Raw genomic sequence first — 25524 nt, 5'->3', positions numbered from 1 at the left:
AGTCTAATGAGACAATTCAATTAATTCTTAGGTGAAAAGACTATAGATCATTCTTTGGTTTAACTAAACTCTTTGTGAAGATTGGTGATTAAGAGCACTGATATGAAATTGACTGTAGAATGGGGTGAAATCTGTGTACAGGATTCGTTTCAAACTAACTGAATGTATGCATCTTGGAAATTAACTATGGAGAAAAGTCTTGACTGTGACATGAACTGGGACCTCTAGCTTTCAAAGCAGATGCTTATGCCATTGGGCTCAAGCCGGTTGAGTCTCTGGATTTGTCTTCGCTACCAAAAAAAGGTGCGTTTTTTGCTGCAGGATAGCTAATGTGTGTTAATTGTCCTTCTCTAGATCTTAGTGGAGAGAAGGCACCTGTAGTTTATACCAGAAGGCAGCTAGGCGACATCAGCACTGTGCTATGCCCCGTCCATGGTCCATCTTTTCATAAAAGCTACAAGTGTCTTCTCTCCACTAAGATTTTTAGAGAGGGATAGGTAGTGCATGTTAGTTAACCTCCTGTAGTAAAATCCACCTTTTTTCAGGGGAGACATAGTCTCCATTACATTTTAACACCAAATTCTGCATGATCTACGTAAGCACAGACCTCAACTTATATACAAATTTGTTTACTGTAGCATTGCATGAGTAATGCAAGAACATCATCTTTAAATTCAAGTAATTACAGTGGCATTTAAATGTTTATTTAGTAACAAATATGGATATTTTATAGGTATTTCAGTTACTATAAGAATAAATATCAATTTCATTTCTCAGTGAAACTTCAAAGATTCTTAAGGGATAACTTTCTTCTGTGTTTCTGGGAGCTATACTGTATTTGTTTGGCCAGATCCTCATTCGTTGACTTGGGTGGAGTTACACCAGTTTATACTACCTGAGGATATGGCTCATGGTAGAAAAGGCACTTTTGTGTTCTATGGGCTGTTTTTAGTCACTTTTATAACTCATTTTGGTCTGGATTTCTTGTGCTTGTTTTTCAGTCTAGAAGATAATTGTTTTTTTTGCTAAGTTTGAAGAAACCACTCTTTTATCCCTTTTTGAGTTAAATGGAAGCAAAATCTACTTGAAATTAGTCATGCGTAAAAAGAGTAGTTTTGGGTACTTCACCTACCTCAGTATCTGTCAGTTGTGATTTTTACAATCACATTTATTTTCCTAACGTTTCATACATCAGTTTCTCTTCCCTTTGCTCTTTAAAATATTCACAAATAGGCAAACCTGATTATATCAGGGAAACTGTGAAACTTATTCTTCACAAAATAAACACTGACGAAAAAGAATTTTCCTTGTATTTTTTCTCACTTTGATGCATTAATCCTTAATGTTGCTTTTAAGTATAGTAAATAAACAATTTTCCAAGAAATGACTTCTAAATTTATGATGCCCTGTCAATTGAAAACAGAGAAGAAATAACGTGCAACAGTAAGATTGGTTACGTTTTCCGTACTTTTTTATATGTAGCTTTCTGTAAGGAATGAATGTCATATTTATTGGGTACAAAGCATGCAGAAAAAGCATCCGGAGATGTGAAATGTTGCCCATTTACGTTTTATTTTAATTGTGATTTGAGTGCGGTTTCCTTTGATATGTGTATGTTAGATGTACACACATCTGCATATTGATTTAGTGAAAATGCACAGTTATTTCAATGGCAAGATGTTTAAATGTTTGGTTTTTTGTTTCATTTGGAGCCATAATGGCATCACTGCAATTCCTGAAGACACACATTCAAAGGAACACACTAGCACATTACTTGTTTTTGTTGTTTAATTTGAATGCAAAAAGTACAACCCTGTAATGCAAAATTAAGGTTAAAACATTGCATTAAAGTTGTAAAATTCAAAACTGATTCTCAGTCACTTTACCATCTTGTGCCTGTAGATTTTTTTATTACTAGATAGTGTTAACTTTAACGCTTATGGATATGTAGGTGTAGAGCTATAGTACCCTGCTTAATGCAAAAGACTTGGGGATGCAAGAGGATCAATAAACTTCATGGGCACCATACTTGAAATTATTTAGGTTCTTTAGCGATTTAAATTTCAGACTTAAAGTTGCATCGAACATAGTTGCTCTTAAACAAAACAAAAACAATCCACCCCACCATCTTTTTCTTGCAGGGATACAGAACAGGATGTCCTTTACAAGAAGATGTTGTAAACACCGTTTCTTCAGAATACAAACAAACTGTGTGTGTGACTTTTTGTTTAAAGTAGGATCAGCAGTGAAAGCAGCATAATGTCAACAATGTGGTACAGGTTGGCACGCTTTCTCCCGTTCCCCACCCAAATCCTAGAGATAAGCCTGTGTACCTCTGTTACCTAACAGCGTACCTGTCTGTACACATCTGATAAACTTCCCTCTCTGTGTGTGGTGTGTATTCCATCCTTTCAGCAAGGGTGTCGGATTTCTTTGGAACTGTTTACAGAAGTGTCCATATCCTATAGCACTGCATATAAAGTCCTCACTTTTGGTGAATGAGTTTTATGAGGCCATCTGTTTGTGTACAGGGCAGCCTCTTTGTTGTTGCATTGGTTATAGATGTGGCAGGAATAACACATGTAGGCATCTTGGTGATTTCAGGCCCTGTGACTCTGTTTAAATGAGTGCAGTTACTATGTCATCCATTTTGCAGTCATTATTTATTATTGCATTGGAGGATTTTTCCCACATTAGGCTTTTCAGTTTAATTGTCATTTTGCTTGTGTTTGCTGCTGAGGAAGTGGGAAGATAGTTAAATTCAACTACAGAATCTTTATAGCTATTGGGCCACGTTCTACAGGTACTTCCATTAAAGGTTTGTGGGTATAAGGACTGGAATTTGACTCAATGTACAATAATTGCTTCCAGTGAGATTTGGTAGTAAATTGGATTTTCAAAATACAGATCATATTATAGTAGCCAAAATAGCAGTATTTGAATATTCCTCTCCCTTGAAGCAAAAAAGAAGAGGTGTATGCCTGCTGTGGTGGTCCATATCCATAGCGGATTCCTGAGATCTCCCTTTTCTCCAGTTTCACCTGTGAAGCCTGGCATTATAGGAGATAGGAATTGTGTAGTAATTCAGACCAGAGGCTCTTGTAGTCTAGCGTCCTATCTGGTAGAAAGAAAAGGAGTACCTGTGGCACCTTAGAGACCAACCAATTTATTTGAGCATAAGCTTTCGTGAACTACAGCTCACTTCATCGGATGCATGCCTCTGATGAAGTGAGCAGTAGCTCACGAAAGCTTATGCTCAAATAAATTGGTTGGTCTCTAAGGTGCCACAAGTACTCCTTTTCTTTTTGTGGATACAGACTAACACGGCTGCTACTCTAAAACCTATCTGGTAGAGTGCCTTACAACACCAGTTTTTAGTCAGAGATTGGACTCTAGAGGTTTGCAGCATGACTTAAAAACGTCTTAAAATTCTTAATGTAAATCTTGTATGTTCTCATCGAGTCCTCCTAATCTCCTTGCTTTTATGATATCTTGTGGCACTGAGTTCCATGAGCTATCTCTGCATTGGAATTGGAAATATTTTTCTTTTTATCACTTCTTAATTTATTTCCATTTCCTTTACTGTCCACTTGTTTTTGTAATGACGAGAGAGGTAAATGGAAGTACCCAACATATTTTGTGTGTACCGTTCACTACTCTGGCCACTACCTTTCAGCCTGTGTGGCACGGGAAGTGATTCCTTTTGTAGACCCTCAGCAATGTATCTTAGAGGGAGTCGCTCTGACCTAGCCCTTTTCATCTGTAGATCGCAAAGCACTTTACAAAGGAGTTCAGTATCATTGTCCCCATATTGAAGATGGGGAAACTGAGGCACAGAGGATGGAAGTGACTTGCTCAAGGTTACCAAGCAGACCAAAAAAAAAAAATCTCAACTCTTTTGAGTCTAAATTTTGAGTCTTCTTTTGAGGGGGTGGTTTCATGGCTTTCTTTTTTTTTTTTTTTTTTTTAAATACCTTAGAAGGTGATTTTCTTCTGTTCAAGGGAAGGGTGCATAGATCCCCTCTTGTGGATCTTCTCTTGTTGCAGCTTGCTGAGCAGCAGAACCAGACCTGTCAATCAGGGTAAGATGGGAGTAGCCACCTTCTTGGGTTATGTCAGTTCTCTTCTGCTTGTAGCTGCTGCAGGCAGCTGCAACAGGCCTCCTGCTCAGAGTGACTGCATTTAAAACAAACAAACTCCACCTTCTAATCTCTCTCTTAGGGCAATCCTTTGTGCGGAGTGCCAGTCGGGGAGGAGATGTTTTTTCTTCCCTGCACTTCTCAGCTCTTAGCTGGCCAGAGGCCCTGGATGTGGCCCCTCCCGAGCTATGTGGCCACTGCAATGGTGGAGAAGCAGAAATGCACGGTAAAAACTCCATTTCGGGTGCTTTACTCCACTCATTGTTTCGATTGGGCTCTCTGTGTGATCTTTAGGGATGAGCCTGCTCCCATTCCCCAACCCAGCAGTGCTCTCCTGCGACTGAAATATGTGGGAGGAGAGTCAGTATCTCCTTTGTTTTAATTAATCCCAATGCTCAACTCATGGATCCCCACTAGGCCTCCAGTAAAACCAGGAAAGACCTGATGATGTGGTTAAGAAAAAAAACAAGCCAGAAAAAAGCTTTTGAAAAGCTTCAGACCTTCATTTGACATTATAAAGAAGCATAAGAAAGAAACCAAACCGCTCCCCCTTCACTTTCCCCAACGGTGCAAGTTACCTTTCATAGGTAGCTAAGCTATTGTGCAGCATGAGGCACTCCTTTCTTTTGGATTGAATGTAGTCCAGGGGTGGCCATCCTGAGCCTGAGAAGGAGCCAGAATTTACCAACGTCCATTGCCAAAGAGCCACAGTAACACGTCAGCAGCCCCCCCATCAGCTCTCAGAGCCTCCTACCCACTGGCAGCCCTGCCAATCAGCGCCGCCGCCTCCTTCCCTGCATCTCCTGATCAGCTGTTTCCTGACTGTGCAGGAGGCTCTGGGGGAGGGAAGGGGGAGGAGCGAGGGCACTGCAGACTCAGGGGAGGGGGCGGGAAGGGGGGGCAGGGCCTGTGGCAGAGCCGGGAGTTGAGCAGGGAGTGCCCCCCGGGATATTGGAAAGTTGGCGCCTGTATATCCAGCTCCGGAGTCGGTGCCTATGCAAGGAGCCGCATATTAACCTCTGAAGGGCCGCACGTGGCTCCGGAACCACAGGCTGGCCACCCCTGATGTAGTCTCTCCATGACAGTCCCTCCATGACTGCCTTAGTCCTTGCTACATCAAGGAGAAATGGCCTCCCATTTGGCTAGCTGGAAAAAAGTGAGTCATTCTCTGGGCCAGAGAGAGGCAGGGGAAAAGCACAGTGTTTAGTATAAGGTATGTGTGGGGTAGCTCTAAAAAAGTGCTCTTGGCATGCACACTATGCTATTCTATGGGATATTACTGTTCTGTGACTCGGTACAGATAGCATTTCACTACACAAGACAGTGTCAGTCCCCACAAATGATTGACTTTGTGAAGGATTCTGCATCATGTGACCTCTTCCTGGCCTCAGAAAGCTATTGCGCTCCTCTCACAGATTCTGTTGAGACCACTAACTGCCTTTAGCTTTATGGAAGGGAAGGTTATATTTCAGAAAGCCAAGGTCAATGTCTTAGGAGCCAGGCGAGGGCTGGAATTGTGTTTGGAAGGATTTGACAGCTGAAATACCATTCTGTCTTCAGGAAGCTTTTTTTGTTTTTTGCCTACCGCCTTTTAGGATTTTTGGGGGTGGGGGGGGGGTGCAGGGAACCTTTTTTGTTTTTTTTTAAAGAAAAAGAAAAAAGGTTGTATCCTGACCCGGAAGTTGCTTTCTCCATATAGGATTGTTGCCGTGTACTCCACGTAGGGCTGCCATTAAGGTCTGTTTTGAAGCAGCAGCTAGTAAAGAAATACAATAACTCACTTGCCCAGGCCTCCGAGGTAGGCAGGTGCTTCAGTGCCTAGCTGAATGAAGCACATGAGTCTGTCCATTGAAGTAGGTGGGACTCTTTGTGTGCTTAAAGTTAGGCAGGTACTTTGGATTCGGGCTTTGGTGGAGAGCACAGTATGCCAGTTCTCCAAAGACCAGGCTGACTTCCTGCTTGCTTATGGATGCATTTCGATTTTATCAAAGATCACTGTTCTATTTTATATATTTATCCTAATAGTTTGTATCTTTGCATCCTGAGACCTTTATGTGTGTCTGTCTCCATCTCTCTTGCCCCTCATGGAGGTATGGGGTGGGGAATCAACTGGAGTTTATTTTCCTCATGTGTCTGTCAGACCCTCCAGGCATGGTATAGAGCAGGGATCGGCAGCCTTTGGCATGTGGCCAGCCAGGGTAAGCCCCTTGGCGGGTCGGGCCGGTTTACCTACCGTGTCCGCAGGTTCAGCCGATCGTGGCTTCCACTGGCTGTGGTTCGCCGCTCAAGGCCAATGGGGGCTGTGGGAAGTGGTGGCCAGCATGTCCCTCGGCCCATGCTGCTTCCTGCAGCCCCCATTGGCGGGGAGCTGGACGCGGCAGGTAAACTGGCCTGGCCCGGCCTGCCAGGGGGGCTTACCCTAGCGGGCCACAGGGCAAAGGTTGCCGATCTCTGATATAGAGCCTACTTGTTTACTTAGGTTTTTGTTTGAGAGGGTGCATATAGAGGATATTGGGGGCACATTTGGTTTAGATTTGGTTTTTGTTCTTAAAATTTGTTAATTTCAGATTTTTTTTAAATGTATGATGCTTAGTGACAATGGTGAAAGCCAAGTTATTATAAATGTGATAAAAATTAAGAAGTGCTATTGTCCACTGAAAAGAGAGGTACTTGAAATATTAATTTGAGGGCTGAATCCTGGTCCTGTTGGAGTTCTGTGTTAACCAAAGCCATTGACTTCAAAGTAGCCAGGGTTTGTGCCTTTGTGTATTTGTGGAAAACTTTTGCTGCCTGATACCAGGGTTCAAAAGGTGGCAATAGCAAAGGGCCAGTGGGATTCTTAACCCATGGGTTTGCTTTTCAGAATTTCTCCTATGGATACTGGGCAGCTGCCCTTTTTTTATTTTTACATTATCATATAATATGAATCACTTTTAAACATGATCTGAAGTCCATTGTACCTAGAAAAGTCTGAATGGTTTCAAAGCTAGCTAGTTACAGCAAAAACACAGCTCTGGACTTGCCAAAAATAGAAACCTGAATTTGAAGCACAGGAGATGAAATTGAGCTGCTGTTTCAGTATATCCTGCCTAGCTGTCTCCCCACACAGTCTTTGCTTGCATGCCCTTAAATCTGGGGCAGGGCCTCTTGAAAGCAACCTTTCAGACTCTTGAAGCTACATTGTGTAAACATCTTCAGCAATAATTTATCCTCCAGAAAGCAGCCAAACTAATGCTCCCATCCTGGTTAGGATTGCCTTAGATCTTAGTCTAAGCCCTACATTTTCTGTGTGTCTGCTCATGTGGCACCACACAATTAGAAACATAATGTGATCAGAAACATCATTTTAATCCTCTAATATTGACAGCTGAACTGCTAATTTTCCTCCCCGTTGTCTTTGGCCATATGTTATTAAGCTAAATACCAAAACTTCCACTTTTTGCTGGATGGTTTCTATATATGAGGAAATAATGCCAGTTTCAACACTTAAATTCTTCCCTAATCATCACAATTATGTCTCTCTCTTTTAAAATTGATATTGAAAAAAAACAAAAATCTCTGTTGAAAAGGGGGGAATCCTGGTTTAATATAAACCTAAATGCAGAAAGTACAGATGAAACATTTTCAGTCTAGAAAATTCAGAGCAGCTACAAAAATGCTTTATATTTAAAGTGACTTATAAAAGCCTTCTGGAGGAACATATGACTTTCATATTTTTAAACCTTTGCTATGTAAGCAGCATTTTTGAAATATAGGCTCATTTGTGTTTGCGTTTTTTGTTTTTGTTTTTACTCCACTGTGAAAGGTTCTCATTGATTTTGTCTTGTAAAACTCCAGCCTGAGCAAGGTAAAGGGACATGCCCTCTTCGGATATACCTCTTTCTTCAGCCAACACAGAGGTTGTTTACTACTTTCTACTCTGAATAACATGCCAATCATCTGGAACCTCCCTTCATGCCACCCAATTGGTTCCTTTTGAAATTCCACCTTTATGCTTAGCTTTGCTACATGACTGGCTTATGGGCTTGTCAGTCAAATGGGCATCCCACCAAGATGCAGTAGCAGTATTAGGAACACAGTTGTTAACCAGGCTGCGGAGAGGTTATCCTTTCCTGTAAACAACAGGATGGTATATCCTGTTAAATAAATAAATAGATTTATAAAGGTGATGGGGGAATAGAGAAATGCACCCTCCACTGCGCCAAGAATTCTGTGCCAGCATTTAATTTTAAGAGGACTAAACAGTTGAAACCCTTTCAAGACCTTTTTGGTTTGAATCATATTTTTGTTACAGGTTTTCTAAAGCTGATTTACCCTCATTAATACAGGAGCTGTCTTAGTTGCCCTTTAAGAAAGCGCACCAGGGTGACTGTGGCTTTCCTTAAAGACGAAGACCTGGGTGGAGGGGGAGGAGGGTTTTTTGTTGTTGTTGCCCTTTGTGTGGCTCTGCTAGTTCTCGGAGCTCACGTACACAATTTGTATGTGCTATCATCTGTTCATCTCAAATTATACTAACAAGGGGAGTACTTGAATAGGATGGTACTAATTTGATATTAATAAAGGAGGTAGGACAGGCATGGCTGTTGAAATGTGCATAACGCTTTTTTTTTGTTTTGTGGGTGGGGGAAGTATTATATTCTGTTCTTCTTCTCTGTAGAGGCAAAGCCTTTTGTTTGTCTCCACTAAAGTTGTAGGTTTGAGATTGGGGAGCATTGGGAGAAAACAGGGCAGCTTTGTGTGAAAAAGTGTTTTTCTACCTTTTGCTGTGACCCGAATCAGGTTTCCCATTTCCAGTAGCACAATGTGCTCGTATTCAGCGTGATAGAGGAGTAGTGGACATGAATTATTTGTGACAAGGCTGCCTGGAATACGTGGAGTGGAGTTTTACATGGAATGGAATCCCTGCAGTATTGGAGGCTTCTGTGTTTGCTGCGAGACTCAAAGTAGGAAGCAAAGCTGACATAACATGGTGCATTGCACAGATAAGATTTTTTTTTTTAGGTGGTGCTTTCTGTGCTGTGGTTGGTCCCTAATTCTGTACTTGGATATATTTATCTTGCATGCCAGATTGGTTAATTTACAAATATCTTCCTTTTATGACAGGGTGAAGAGTCACTGACAGTAGGTCAGTTTCCTAATTAAAAGCCAATGATTTGAATGTTTGGTAATTAATGCTGTAGGGCATGGCTATGTAATCTGCCAGTATTTTTCTAATGGCCTCTCTGGCCATTGTACGTATCTAACTTTGATTTGATGACTGGCAGAGACTGGTGTACCTGGCAAATTTGCAGAGTTGACTTGATGGCGCAGCGATTTAGGAGCAATCAGTGTGGATCCCTTAGCAGCTCCTGAGCAGGCCACTGGCAAAGGTAGATGGCTATAGCTCTTCAAATGTGTCCCTGATAAATTCAGGTAGCTAAGAAGCAGGAATAAGACAAAACGTTTAGATAATAAACTGAAAGTCCAGTGGGGGTATTGTGATAAAAGCAAGTGCATATAATGTACCAAGGGCTTTCGGAACTAAAACCCCCTAGGAAAGGAACAAAATTGAGTTAGTTGTGAAACTTATTCATTTTGTTGACCCTAGCTATTAGTCATTTTAAATTATTTGAGACAGAAATAATAAATTGGAATTGCTAATCCTTTTTGCAATGTTTCAGGGCACCTACTTGTTCAGTAATTGGACTTCATTTACCCCCATTTTATTTAAATGTTACTTAAACAAATTCAGTAAAGCTTTGTTGCTGTTTTGTTAGATTTTTAGAATACTTCATTGTTCTAAAACGATAGGATACATTTTTGGCTAAAGGAAAAAAGCCGTGAAAGCCACAGTTTTTTGAAATCCCTTGTATAAATAATTCTATCCTGTTCCAATGTGGAAAGGCAGAAAAAGTGATTGCTGATAAGATATAGCTACTTACATAGGGATCTTTCTAAATTCCAGCCATGAATGTGTGATTGGTCTTTTGATGGGCAAGAGGGAATACTCCCAAATGTCATTTGTTGTCCATATCCCCTATTAGCTTTCCCCAAACTCATTTGTCCACTCTGGCTCCTTTATTGTGCCTCCTGTTTCTTTTGGAATAACATCTCATCTAAATGATATGCAGCAAAATTGCACGTCAAGAAAAAATGTTCTGGTTGGAAAGAGTGTGAGGAAAAAAATATTACCTTGTCACAAACACACTTATTTCTGGGACCAGATGTACTTAGCTAATTTTCTGAATTAAAGTGCAAAATGATACCCTGAATAATGCAGGCTGCCAGTTTACTAGTGACTCTGAAATGCTTTTTCTGTCAGAAATGAATTGTATTGGCTTGATTCTGAGCCAGGGCAATAAAAAGTTTCTGAATATGTGAAGTAACAAGAAGCAAAACAGGCTATGCTTTAGAAAGAACAGGCCAAAGAGATATGTTATGGTTTACACCTTGGAATGATTATCTTCTAGTACATTTTGAAAAGCTCTTTTAAAAACGCGTGGAAAATTGTATACAAGATGACTCAACAATGATTAACCTCCCCTCTTAAAAGCGATTTTTAACAATATTTTTTAAAAAACCCACAATTGAAGTCACGCGGTAAAATGCGTAGCCAAGATAAGAGCTGAACGTTGTTGCAGAATGAATAGGGTAGAAATTAGTATTTTTATTTATTTCTTAATTTTGCACACAGTGCTAACTTTCCATAAGGGTCAACATTTTTTGTCGTCTTTGCAAAGCTTTGTGAACTAAATGAGAGAAACAGACATTCCTTCTGTTTTTTGAGACTATCCTTATTTATTTTTTTAAGAGCCCATAAGTGTGGTCATGTGTTGTCCAGTGCATATACTGATGGGGGTTTTGTAAGTTTGCGATAGCTTTATATTGATTGTGGAAGAAGATATACTGTTCATGGAAAGGGGCAGAGTATATAGAAGAGAATGAAACAACTGATAAATATCCTGGTTCCAAATCCAGGCTTTAATTTTGCTTTAGAGAGACATTAAATGGGCACTACTGAAAATACATATTTGTAATCCTTGCTTGTAATACAAATTTTTACCAGTTTAATAATGTATTATTATTTAATTTATTTTTCATTATTCATGCTTGTTTTTTCACTTTTTTTTTTTCAGCATTTTACTTAGTTTGGACAAATAAAACAGACTGACTTGCCTTTTATAATGAGTTTCACCTCCTGCTTCTCATGTCCTTGCATGGTTCTGTTTGTATTCACAAAATACCATGGAGATGTTTACATTAAAAAAATGAAGGTTTCCAAATAAACAGAAACATATTTTATAACTTGCTCTTTTCTTTAACCCGAAATTCTGCACCTCAACCAAGTTGAGTATTCTCTAGTACATTCTTTCAACATTGGTATGACAATATACCTAACCATTTTTCCCCTGCCAAATTTCGTACTCTATTATGTAGTGCCTGGATTTTCTTTTCAGCCATTTCCTACAGACCGCTGAAGGCATTGTACTCTGGAAACATGCTCCTTTTTCTGTGGTGCTGCATAGCATCCTTTGGCAGTGCTTTCAAATAGGATTCCCATCTAGTAGGGAACAGATTGGGATTTTGGAAACTGGAATTAAGAGAATAGGTTAGATTAAACGGCTGCTTTCGTTTGAGAAATGTAAATATTCCCTTCTTCTATGGAGACATTCTTAAGGAGGGTCCAAAATGTCACCTGCATCCTTAAGTTTTTTTTACATGTGATCACCACAGTCATTAAGGAAGAACTACCAACTGCCCAGACTAGACATCAAATCCCAGTAGGTGAGCTGAGCCAACCTAAAGAAAACAAATTCCGGCTTCTCAGGCACTGACTTCTCTTCCATCTCAGTCCCCTTCTGGCTTTCTAGCACAAAGGAGGCAGGGGGAGCAGTGGGGCAATGTGTCTTGTGCATCTGCATTCCTTAGTCTAGCTAGCATGCCCAGATTCCTGGATGTGCTGTTCAGATCATTAATGAGAGATTTTTCAATCAGTATCAGTCTTTGTTTTGGAGATAGGTATGTTTACAGCTATTAATTGTAAAGAGGATCAGATTTCAACTTGTTATAATGTCCCTCTGAATTTATTTGATATCCACTGACTGTAACAAGAAAAAAAAATCATAGCTCAGGACAATAGACCTTTGTAGTTCAGAGTTCTTCATAACAAATGACAGGGCCAGGAACAGGGTGGTTTGATGGTGTCTGATTGAAAGGTAGCATTCAGTGCAGGGAATAAAGCAAAGGTAAAATCTGGTCATGACTTGTGAGGACTGAAGATTTTTTACATCTATACTAGAATCTCTATTGCAGCTCTGATTTTTATGTGATTTTTATCATTTGAAAATGCCTTTGTGTGAATTTTTAATTTCTTCCTTCCACCAGATACTACTGAAGCTAGGCCCATTAGTTGAGCTGCTGGAAATGGAGATCTTGCTGCCAATAAAAGTAGGAGATTTAGATTAGTTTTCTGTTGTTCATATTCTGAATGCACGCATGTGCACACAAATACATTTAAAAAAAAATATCCACACCCAAAATCCATTCACAACCCCTAAATACGTGTGCTAGTATATGGTTTAGAACACTTACTAATGATATACAGCACATTGCTAACTACAAAATTCTCAGATATCATTAAACTTAAGCAGCTGTGTTAAAACACAGGCAGAGTTAGCACAAATAACCAGCAGCTATTTTTCTGAACCCAGTCTTATGCCCAGTGCAGCATTTATCTAGATGACTGCAGATCTGCACTTTTTTTCTGTTTTCTCCTTGTCTCCTCCCCAAGGCTTGCTTCTACCAAACATATAGCAGGAATGTGCTGTGGTGTATGTCAGAGGCAAACTAATGGATCTTTTTGTTCTGTCTAGACTTCTAAGATCAGTGTTGACAATAAATAAAGCAAGAAAATCAGATGAATTAAGAAAGCACTGTGATAAATGCCTGTAACAATAGCATTGTTTAAAATATAGAGAATACAACTGAATTCTTTTGTTATGGTTGAGTCCTGTGTTTTGAGACAGTTCAAGGTTGCTTATGGGGCTTGCTGCTATGCCCTTATCAAGAATTTTATGAATATGAGACAAAAATGTTGGTTAGAGTGTAACCTTTTGGAATTGGAACAGAGTACGTGTTGAGTGGATTATGAAGGTGAAAGTCTAAAAGCATTTAATTTATGGAAAACATTTATCTTTGCATGGAATACTTTTAGGAGTTTGTTTTGTTTTGTAGAATATTGATTAAAACAGACCCCAGAAACAGCAATACTGTGTGGTATTTAATTATTTTTACAGATCAAAGTAGTTTTTAATAAGAGTGTCTCAGATTATCATTGAGAACACTCTGAATAGAAACCCATTACACCACCTTCTTTCTTAAATACACAAAATGGAAGGATGAGATCAAGTGTGTACCCCTGTGGTAAAATCCCTTGCCTCAGTGTGTATGATGTACAATTGTACATCTGTCTTTAATTCAGCATGTTTTCCTTTTTCTGTAACAGAAACAGGACATTTTTATTCTTTGTTGTAGCACATACGCACCATGCTGAGAGCTTTTATTATGATAAAAATGGCATAGTACACAACCTTCACTGGCACTAACTGGATAGCTTTCAGAGAAAAACACAAAGCAATGATATTACGAATAGGTAGGTATAAGAGTTCACTGACAGCAAAGTGAAAACAGTGGGTTAAAACTGACCCTATTAAGGTTTGGGCTACACTTGAAAATTATGTTGGCTTATCTTCATGGGTCAAGGATGTGAAAAAAATTACACCTCTGACTTAGTTAGCTATGCCAACCTGACCCACATGTAGACACAGCTACCTCGATGGAGGAATGCTTCTGTCAACACAGCTATCTTCATTTAAGGAGGTTGTATTCCTACACTGATGTAAAAACCCCTTCTGTCAGTTTAGACTGTATCTACACTCCTGATTTATGGAAGCACAGGAACGGCGAGATGTCGGTATAGTCTCTGTAGTGTCGACATACCCCTACCCTTTATACAATTTGTCTGTTTCTCTGAAATGTTAGCATTGAAGAACCAGTGTGCTAAGAAATAAAATCACTTTACCTGTACTCCTTGTTGTTGTGTCCAAGTGGTGTCACTCATGCTGGGATTTGTGCAAGTCCATAGAAAGTCACATTAATGTCCCCAAAAGCTCGCAATCTAATATAAGCAACATAGCAACAAGGGTGAGGCTACAATAAATAATAGCAGCTTTACAGCTCAGAGAAGAGGTTCCATATGTAAGGAGAAGCATTGACGTGTGATGCAATTAAATAGCTTGAAATCACCCTTTATGGATTTTTATAAAGGGAAGTCTATACGTAAGGAATAGTGCTGGAGATACGTTAGGAGTCTTTTTCAAATTTGTTAAACTGCATGTATATGTTTTTAAAATTTACATATCTGCTACATCTCTGCTTTATCTTAAGCGAGTGACTTTGTGTAGGCAAAAGCATTTTACTGATTTTTCTAGATGTAAACAAATTAAATCTCAAATTGATAGTCATGTTTTAAAATTCCCAATACTGATCTTCCTTTTAAAATTATTATTATGCCTGTTTAATAGAATGTAATATGTGTGCAGAGTTTTAAAGAAGAGATTTCTATTAAGTTCTGATACCGTGTGTTAGTTCGGTGCCTCAAAATCCTCTCAAGGCACCCTGAAAGATGTGCCAAGACAGTGTGTCTCCTTCTGCCTGGTGTGGTAAGCAGGTCAGTGCTGTTTGTGTTGGTGAGGCAGTGAGCCTGTGTGTGTGTGGAGGGAGGAGGAGGACGACATGTCATGTGACTTCACTCCAGACTCATAAACAACTGTCATGTGGTCTCTCAGACCTTCAATGCTCAGTGCGCAGGAGTACAAAAGCAGCAACACTATCCCTTTGGAACTCCTCTGTCAGTTGCCATCAGTTGATGTTGATGTTAGCATTTAGGAGTGAACAGTGACTGGAACAATGCATCACTTTTTATATTTCCATATTGAAACTTTTCCGTTTGGTCTAGACTTAAATACATCCTGTGTCTTGTTCATACTATGAAAAAGAGGAGGGTTGGGGTGTGTGCTCCAGTAAGTTAATTGGCCTGGAATAGACAAGGGTTGTTGACTCTATCCCGAAGTTTGTGTAAGCAGACAGAGCTGACTAAAATGCATCTGATTTTCAGTTTGGGATTAAATAAACTACGAAGCATGTCAGTAGTGTTAGTCCTGAGTGTGATATTAGAGAATTTTTTGATGCACATAGAATGGTGTACATACTCTGGATTTCAAAGGAGTCGTTCTGTAAATTTTTCATACTTAACAAATATAGACATTTTAAGAGAACTGACTTTTGATAGAAAAAGTGTTCGCTGCTTGGTTTCTCTCACTATAATCAGTGAAAGTCTAGCACACTGGATGGTAGGCTGTTCATTGGAACATTCTGTTTACCTTTTGTTATATTTCAAAAGCATTTTGTTTGAAGTTTAATCACTACTAGATTTCTCTTGTGTTGAGCCTGTTGATTTACTTATGCGGACATTGAAAATTTGAATGCATTACCATCTTTGAGAGCCCATATTCTGTACTTCCTCGGTGAGGACATACCATTGGTCATGAGATCATACTTTTCTCCTAAATAAATTTCACTTGTAGCCTTTGTCTTTAATGCAGCTTCAGGCATTGGAATCTGTTTTGTAGTTTTTTTGGAAGCTGTTGCTGAATGTCAGTAGTGCTATTTTATCAAATTAACCACAACCTAAATGTACAGAAGCCAGATGAGAGCTTGTCTGAATTCTGCATTCATGCTGTTTATCCAGACTGCTACTATTAATAATAATTTAATGATGCTCTGTTCTTATTTAGTGTGTGTGTGTGTGTGTGTGTGTGTGTGTGTGTGTATAGATAAATACAAAAATATAATGGTATGAATGAATCACCCAAACTGTTTTGGGCACTTCGCCGAAACAGAATAAAACCACCCCCTGTCCCCAGTAGCTTGCTATGTCAATGGACACTACTATATTGTACAGCCAAAGCAGTGGTCCCCAAACTGTGGAGTGTGCCCTCCTGGGGGGGGCACAGAGGAACATTCGGGGATACGCTGTAGGGCCCAGGCCAGCCCCTGGGGGGGGGGGAGGGCAGAAGCGCCACCCAGCCCCGCTCTGCCCCCAGATCTGCTGCAGCCCTGGCTCCAGCCCCAAACACGGTCCCAGCTCAGCTCCAGCCCCTGACTGTGGCCCTGGCTCCCAACCCCAGCTGCAACTCTGCTCCCAGCCCAGCTCCTGACTGTGGGATCCTGAGAGATTACAGGACTCCTCGCAAAGATGTAATGCTCATGTTAATTCCTTTAATCTCTCCCCTCCCCCCCCCCCACCAGTTTATAGGGAATAATTTAGCAGATCTTTGTTTTGAGGGCTTGTGGCAAGGAAGGGTTTGAAGTTGCAGAGGGAGATAATCCAGGCCAGGAGGGGACTGTGGGAAAAGACTGGGGGTGCTTGTGGGAGGCAAGAATTAAGGGATGTGGGAGGTGGTAGAACTGGCAGAGTGTAGTGTATGAAAAGGAGAATCCTGGAAATGCATCCGATGAAGTGAGCTGTAGCTCACGAAAGCTTATGCTCAATTAAATTTGTTAGTCTCTAAGGTGCCACAAGTACTTCTTTTCTTTTTGCGAATACAGACTAACACGGCTGCTACTCTGAAACCTGGAAAGGAGGGTGAGTTTGAATTTGATATGATGGGAGGAATGAGGAGCCAGGGTCTGGGTCTGGAGAATGGGGAGTGACGGAGGAGGCGATTTCTGAACCTTAACATGCTAGGTGGCAGAGGATCCTATTTTGAATTGCTACATTTAAAAGAAATTCAGTCTTGAGTGGTCACTGCCAGGTTTTTCTTGTGTTGAGACTTTTGAATGTTTTGTTATCTATTGCACCAAGAGCATCTAGTGCTTTTTAAAATATTTTCTCTGCCTCAGAAGTATTTTACTGCTGAACAACACAGTGACCTGCTTGTTCTCTAAGCACCAAATAAATTTGTTAGTCTCTAAGGTGCCACAAGTACTCCTTTTCTTTTTTCTAAACCATGTTGTCCTTTTTTTGCTGGCCCCTGGGAGAAAGGGATGGTCTTGAGAAGAAGACCTTCCACTGAGCCTCCAGATATCTAGGTTCCGTTCCCAGTTCTGTCACAGCTCTGCTATGTGGCCGTGGGCAAGTCACTATATGTCTGTGTGTCTGTTACCTCATCGGGGAAATGTTGATACTACATCCCCACCTCTTGGGAAAGCCGAAGATTAGTTCACCAACGTTTGAGAGTGACTCAGGTACTGTGATGATCGCCAAAGAAAAGCCTGCAAATGAATAAACAGTATGACTGTCTAGTGGGAGCAATATGTACTTTGGAGGATGGATGGGGGCTGGGGGATGAAGGCCAGCAAGACAGAATGGAAATCCTGTGTGTCCCAAACTGACTAAATCCTCTCCACCCCAAAAAAGAAACAATCACAAACCGTTAGCTCATGCTGGCGAATATATAAGAAGCAAAAAGGCAGATGAACAGGTTTCTCTCAACATTAATAAAGAAGGATATTAATGGCATTATTCATTGTTTACAAATAATTACTAGCCTGTGACTGAGTTCTAAATATTCAACAGAATTTTAAAGCGTTGACATTTGCTTGGTCAATAGTCAGTCTGTGTGGATCTGTAGTAAAGGGTAAGAAACAAAATTGTGTTTCAAATTTCGGTACAGTCTTTAGACGGTAGCCAAAGGTTCATGTGCCAAATTACTTTAAAAAAAAAAAAAAGAGAGAGCGAGAGATTGATTGATTTAGGGGTCTCTGGCTCTTCAAAATACATTATTGAGGACTTTGTTGAAAGATGAAATCTATTAGATATGCACTTCCTTATCACGAAAAGCCTAAAGTTCTCCAGTGTATAGAACTAAATTGTTTCCTTTTCACTGATGCATTTCATAGTCCTCCTTCCAGGCTAACTCTTACATTAAATTAATCCAGCTCTGACTCGCATACATTTATCATGATTTTTCACAGTAAGGTCACTGGTTCAGGGCCTGCTATATCTGGTCAGGTGAGCCTCATCACTTCCTTCAGTCGTGAAGATGTATTTGTTCTGCATCAAAGACAGTAACTGTTTTGATCATTTAAAATTGGAATAATCTTCATCACAATGGGATTTGAACGGAATGTGTTTTTTTTATCACAGCTGCCTTCCTGAGATTGGATCTGGTTGATTTTAGGTTTCAGGGGATTGATTTTATACATTCTTGAAGTCTTAATGAGTCTGTTCATCTGCAGTGGCTGGTAAGAACCACTGACACTCAAACATACATCCCCAACCCAAACCAGCCTAGTTTTTAAAACTCATTTAAAAAAATCTGGCTTTTGCTTTGCCCCCTTTTTGTCATGTATGTACTGCCAGCTGAGTAAGTGTTCAGACCCGCAGGTCCCCCGGGTAGTATTCGGTAATACTATACAATGGGCTGTAATTTGGCTCTTAAGAAGGAGGAGCACGAAAACATTCAGTTTATATCAAATGTATTTTGGGGGAAGCAGGAGTCTCAGGTAATGATTACAGGGGATTGGATATCAAGACAATCGAGCTCTTCTATTTCCAGCTCTGTCGCTGATTCAGAGTAACCTTGGATAACTGATCCTCTTGTTGCCTTAATTTCCCGTTTCAAAATTGGCATAAAAATTCCCACTTTAGATTTAATGCTTCAGAAAGCATTTTGAGAACTGCTGATTAAAAGGCACTGTATAAATGCAAAGTATATATTTTCCCATCTTTAAGCTTTCAGTGAAGTTTAATTTGGAGGAGTCAGGGCCAAGAGGCTGATACTAGCAAGAACGTGTTCTTAAAAATGAAAAGAAAGGAACAGAAGTTTTGAAGGAGGAGACATCGGTTTAAAAGATTTTTTTTAAAAGAGCTTCACAGTAAAACTGTCAATGGATTAAAAGTTCCCCTTGTGCAGGAGGGAAGATGGGGGGTGCGTGGTGGGTGGAAAGCAGAAAGGTGAGACAATTCCCAGTTCTGAGATCCTTTTGGAACAGTTAATCCTCCTGCACTAACGTGACACCAATGAAACCTACTTCTTTGGGGACCTTCTCATAAAAGTCGGGTGGTTTTTTTTTCATCTTTTTGGGTTTTTTGGTCATCATTTAACAACCCAGTTTTTTCTCTGGTGTGTAGACAAAATGCATCAAACTAATCTGGGAGATATTTGAGCTGAATATGTATTGACAATAGCAGCTCTTCTCCATCTCCCCTGAAATGTCGTCTCTAATTTATAAAAACAAACTGCTTAAAAAGAAAGCCCTTGAACTTTGTGCAGAAATCTGTTGCTATGTAATTTGCAATTTAAATGATACTTTGCTATATTTGACTAGAGGCAAAATCAGCTATCTTATTCCTATCCAATTTAATGCTTATAGCTTTGGGTGTGTGTTGTCGTTCCAAAGAGGGGACGATCTTGGAGTATTTCCTTTTTTTCTGGCTTTTTTGTTTTTTGAGGCCCTACTAGCAAAGAGGGTATGCAAAGAATTCAGTCCCTTTCCCTTCATTATTCTTCTACCAAAGTTCAGCCCTGGTTTACACACACACTTGTACTTAGGCAGAGGTGTGATTTTTAAACCGATTTGTCCGGCCAGGTATTTGTACTGCTTTAACTAATAGTTTTTAAACTGATTCTACTTAATCGAGTGACCTGTGTGGTATATGGACACAAGGCCTCTATCAATCCAGGAATTCACGGTTCAGTTTTTTACACTAAGCAGCATCTTACCTGCTACGAGCCTTGGAAGGGAAAAAAGGGATTTTAATAGTGAAAATCTCCACAGGCTTCCTGTCCTGTGTGGTGGTATTACATGATCTCATGACATAGCTAGGCCTATATAGACTAGACCAGAGGTGGGCAAACTATGGCCCATGGGCCATATCCGGCCCACGGGACTGTGCTGCCCAGCCCTTGAGCTCCCGGCCACTCTCCTGCTGTCCCCACACCCTTGCAGCCTCACCTCGCTGCACCACCAGCGCTCTGGCCCGCTGCTCCTGCCAGGCAGCGCCGCGGCGTGGCTGCCAGCTCCTTCTGCTGTGAGAGCGACATGGTAAGGGGGTGGGGAGTGGGAGGGTTGGATAAAGGGCAGGGGGTCCTGGGGAGCAGTCAGGACAGGGGATGGTTGGATGGGGCGGAGGTTCTAGGGGTGGGGGGCGGTCAGGGGACAGGGAACGGGGGTTGGATAGGCATGGGAGTCCCGGGGGCCTGTTAGGGGGCAGGGGTGTGGATAGGGATGGGGGCAGTCAGGGGACAGGGAGCAGGGGGCTTGGATTGGGGGTGGGGTCCCGGGGGAGCGGTTGGGGCGCGAGTCCTGGGAGGGGACGGTCAGGGGACAAGGAGCGGGGGGTAGGGGGGGTTGGATGGGTCGGGCGTTCTGAGGGGAGCAGTCAGGGGGGCGGGAAGTGGGAGGGGGTGGATAGGGGGCAGGGGCCAGGCAGTTTGGGAACACACAGCTGTCCCTACCCGGCCCTCCATACAGTTTTGCACCCCAGTGTGGCCCTCGGGCCAAAAAATTTGCCCACCCCTGGACGAGACCTACTTGCTTCCAAAAACAAGTCACCTAGCTGTTTTTCCAGACAGATGGATTTACGGGCCAAGGTGACAGATACTCTCTCATCTGTATGTCTTCCTGTGGGACAATACCACTAGACCCTTAATAGCCAAGAATATGTAGTGCAGGGGTGGCCGACCTGTGGCTCCGGAGCCACATGCGGCTCTTCAGAGGTTAATATGCAGCTCCTTGCATAGACACCAGCTCCGGGGCTGGATATACAGGCGCCAAGTTTCCAATGTGCTACAGGGTGCTCGCTGCTCAACCCCTGGCTCTGCCCCAGCCCCACTTCACTCCTTCCCCCAAGGCCCCTGCCCTTTCCCCTGAGTCTGCCACGCCCTTGCTGCTCCTCCTTCCTTCCCCCTCCAAGCCTCCTGCACACTACAAAACAGCTGATCGTGGCAGGTGGGAGGCACAGGGATGGAGGGTTAGGTGCTGATTGGCGGTGCTGCTGGTGAAGGGGAGGGATGGGGGTTAGAGCTGCGGGTGGGATGGGGGGTAGAGCTGATGGGGGGCTGCTGCCGTGTTACTGTGGCTCTTTGGCAATGCACATTGGTAAATTCTGGCTCTTTCTCAGGTGCAGATTGTCCACCCCTGATACAGTGCTTGGACTGCATTAACTTAATTTGGATCAGCTTTATTTCTTACAGTGTAGAAAATATTTCTTATCACAGTTTGCATACTTGATATATTCTCTGAATATATTGACAGAGGATGGAAGAGGCTGAATATTTTAGTAGGAAGAACACTGCATAGATTGAGAAGTATGCCTTTAATAACTTGCCCTCTGTAACCAAGGGCATCTGCAATCTGTTGGCTGAATGTGAATCAAGATTGGGAGGGATTTGAATTGTCACAATGTTTACTGCAATATGGTTGGGAACTAAAACGATAATGCCTGAGATTTGCATTTCTTGGCAATGTTTCAGGTGTGCAGGTGTTTGTAGGTGAAGTGAGCTGTAGCTCACGAAAGCTTATGCTCAAATAAATTGGTTAGTCTCTAAGGTGCCACAAGTACTCCTTTTCTTTTTGCGAATACAGACTAACACGGCTGTTACTCTGAAACCTGTAAGTTAGTAATTTCTAGGGCAAACAAAGCCATGTACAAACCCTGCATGCAGCCTGTGCTAATTGTAACTACTGGTTACATAATTTGGTGATATCTTTCTGTGTAGTTTAGATGAAAGGTGGATATCACCTCTTCCCTCATTCTCGATACCCCTTACCTCTGCTAAACGTGAAACATGTTCACCAAAATGTTACTTTAAAAAAACCAAAAACCTGGAAGTATGTAGGTCAAATTGGAAAGCTTGTCTGGAAAAGAGTCCCAAAGCTTGGAGTTTTACAGCACAGTTCAAAAATATTATACAGTGTGCGTGAGTCCCTGTCGTCTCCCTCCCCCCTCCCACCCCCCCCCGGAGTCTATTACAATTTTAAAAAGATATGCTACACCTTGCTATGCTCAACTCATCAAAGAGACTTTTTAACATTTCCTTCCTCCCTTATTTGGATAGAAGGGAAAATACTTCCAAATATGTTTTATTCGTTCTCTCAAAGTGAATAGCACTCGAGCCCCCTGGGATAATTTTAGGTTTTCTTCTTGCTGAATGGGAGGTGACTTCTTTAATAGCTTTTAAAAAGTTTGTCTTGTATACAGACATGTGCAAAACGATGGAAAGCAGAATTAAGCCAGTAACTTTATTGTGTAAATGGTGGAAAGGACTAATTTTTCTTACGAGCACGTGACGCATGAGAGATGCTTGTTACCTTGGCAGCTTTGTTGTTAAGTAAAACACAATTTAAAAAAATAAAATAAAATAAAAACAAAACACATACACCTCACACTGGAAAAAAATGGTAAAACATCCTGCTTCTGTGTACATAGAAAATCTGCTGTATGACTGTATACTTGGAGCAATGACCCTGATCCTAGGATGAAAGGGAAGATGAGCTGGGTGTTTCCATTTTGCATCTTCATGATGAGAATTGAATTTACAAGCAGTATAGAACAAGTATGACCATGGTGGCAATTAACAAATGATGACTTCAGTCCTTGCCTTTTGTTTCAGGATGTTATAATTGTTTGCAAAACATGTTCTGGTTTTCTGTCGCTTGCTAGTACTTGTTCTGAGTACATGTAAAACACAAACAAACCAAGTGGGATGGTTTATGCCAATTCACAGCAACACCTCTTCTAACAGCTTGTGTTTTAAAGGCAATGCTTTAGGATGCTCTGTTGAACTTTGAAGGTAGCAGCTGCTTCGGCTTAGTATCCAAATCCACCTATGTTGCTCTACATCTTTTTATTTTATTTTTTCCTTTTTAGAAAGGAGTTCTAAAACATTCAGTATATATGTTTTGTGACTTCGGGATAAGGCATCTGAAGGAAGATTTTATGTTTACTAAATGGAAACTTAGTCCATGATTTGTGTAGACAATGCATTTCTTGTTTTAACGTCTTTGTTACTTTGCTGATCATAATTTCTGTTACTGGGTAGGGGCATTTAGATTCTGTCCTAAGCATCCAAAACTTACAATTCTCATGATATGTTAAACTTGTTGACTCCTAAATAAAATAGTTTGAACTGGAGTGCAAACGGACTGCTTTACATTGTAGACTTTTTGTGGAAATTGCCTTAGTCCTCATGCCCAGGCTAGAATGCCAGACTCTGGTTTAGAAAAAGAAAAATGTTTGCCAAGCTTCCTCTCCTTGTTTTCCATTTTGTGTTGCAGTGATGTTCTCCACTGAACTGCCATTTCATTCCAATATGACAGCACAACCTAGTTGTCACGCTGTTTCAGGGTGACTTTCTATTGGCCTTGGAAACCTGGTAAAAATAGTTATTCTAGTTTTGTTACTTACTGCAGCAGAATGGGAATGCTAGTCCTTGGTGTAAGTGATGATATTTTCATCTCATTATGGTGTCCATAGTAGGATCCTCCTGTAAGATTAGACCATTTTAAGGAGTTATGAGGAGGCAGTAGTGGAATCCCTTTGTATACCGGCGTCTTAAAATGCACCAGCATAAAACACTCCTGGGGGAATTCTGTGCCTAAAAATTCTGCACATAATATTTTAAAATTCTGCATATTTTATTTGTCAAAATAACATAATCACTTCAGTTTCAATTATTTTGGTAATTTATTTCAAAATACCTCTCAGCAAGTGTGTCTGTAACAATATAGACAACAAAAAAGATTCAGGAAAAGTTTCTAGACAAATCATTACGAGGCATATTGATTGATATAGAACTTTAATAATTTGTTTAAACTACAATGAAGAAATGTATTTCCCGTACCCCTCAGAAGCAGTGCAAAGGCTTGGGGGAGTTGGGTAATGGAGGAGTTGAGGGAGAGGGAAGTAATTTCTGGGAGGGAGCCTGGGAGTGAACCTGGGGGGTTGTTGGGTGTGGGTGGGAGAAGTATGGAACAGATTTCTGTGGGGGAAGGAGGAGGGATTGGCTAACCCTTACTCTCTCCCGTTCAGTCAGGAACATCTGCCTCTGTCTGCATGTGTCCCTGCACCCCCATCAATGTTCCCTCTAATTTTTTCCACCCATGTGCGGAATAAATTTTGTTATGTGCACCAAGGTAATGTGCGGCTGTGCGCCACCAGTAGAAACAAAAAACCTAGAAATGATATATATATATATATATAATTTTAAAAAGTTACCATAGGGATAATTGCTCCAGCCAGGACAGTTAGGCATTTTAGAACTCAGTGTTCAAAGAATTAAATTTAAGTGTAAGAGAGAAATGAAAATTATGAAATGTATAGACCAGTCAAAAAACTAAAATAACACACTTTGAAAGAATAAAATTACAGAGAATATATGTGCATTGCAATATATGTGAAGAAGTAACCTGTGTGTGTGTGTGTGTGAGAGAGAGAGAGATTGTGTGTTAGCTGCTGGGGAAGTCTCTGAGAGACCATACACTGTCTCTTTAAGGCACTCATTCACCCAAAGGCATGTTCAGACCTCAGAGCTGCTGCAAGTTCTGTCCCCTCTACCCTGCTCTTGGAGTTGGGGTACAGGGGCTGGGGGAGGGCGACACCATGATATCAGCACTCTCCCCTCCCCTCCCCCCCCGCACAGCCAGCAGGAGGGTCCCAGGAGCAGCTGCAGGAGCAATGTGCCCGGCTCTGCCAATCAACTGCATGGAGCCGGGCAGTGTGCTCTGCCAATCAACTGCATGGCACTTGAATCTCCTCTGGGCGGCTGCCCAACCACGCAGTTTACAGGGAACATGGACCCCCACTCCCGTTCAACCCATGGCTCAATGTTATCACCCCACTAGCTCCTGTTCCCCCACTGCCGTCTGTCCCCCCCACTAGCCCTTCTGAACCCCAGTCTGTGTGACCCCACCCCCAGCAGCCTCATGTGCCCCGATCTATCCACCCTACCCCCCTATTCTGTCCCTCCTCACTTGGTCCTGGGGATTGGGAGCTGTGAGGAAGGCAGCCTCTGTCCCCTCCCTCTCCACTGCTGACTTCTCCAGCTGGTGAGAAGGTGCCCCCTCTGCCAGTGCCACATCAGCTCCTGGTGAGCCAAAGATGTAATTGCAGCTTCCCTTCACCTCCCCATCAGAATCAATTATTCTGCAGGGGACATTGCCACTGCGCAAGTGCAGAATTACAGAATTTCCTCGAGAGTAATAAAAGGAGGAAGGGATTATTACAATATTGATAACTACACCATCCCCTTAGCTTTCAACTACTAGGAAAGATGGTCTAATGCAGTGGTTCTCACCCTGTGGTTCGTGAACTATGTGTAAGGGTTTCGCAAAAGACTTG

At 41.5% G+C, this 25524-nt stretch overlaps 1 protein-coding gene and 1 long non-coding RNA gene across 5 annotated transcripts in view; one reads left to right on the top strand and one right to left on the bottom strand.

Moving 5' to 3' along the window:
- The window catches only part of IGF1R (insulin like growth factor 1 receptor), a 298422-nt gene that overhangs the window by 169456 nt on the left and 103442 nt on the right, over window positions 1-25524 (top strand). The gene's annotated exons all lie outside the window — the stretch shown is intronic.
- On the bottom strand, window positions 11327-14879 carry LOC144271699 (uncharacterized). 2 transcript variants are annotated; one of them, XR_013347403.1, is made up of 3 exons: window positions 14756-14879; window positions 14200-14295; window positions 11327-12554 (listed from the first exon to the last, which is right to left on the bottom strand). It is a non-coding gene; the product is annotated as an uncharacterized LOC144271699 (long non-coding RNA). The 2 variants fall into 2 exon arrangements; XR_013347402.1 differs by having other exon boundaries at window positions 11327-11709.

Source organism: Eretmochelys imbricata, chromosome 10 (assembly GCF_965152235.1).
Source record: "Eretmochelys imbricata isolate rEreImb1 chromosome 10, rEreImb1.hap1, whole genome shotgun sequence".
Lineage (NCBI taxonomy): Eukaryota > Metazoa > Chordata > Testudines > Cheloniidae > Eretmochelys > Eretmochelys imbricata.
This window is presented reverse-complemented; position numbering and strand designations above follow the sequence as displayed.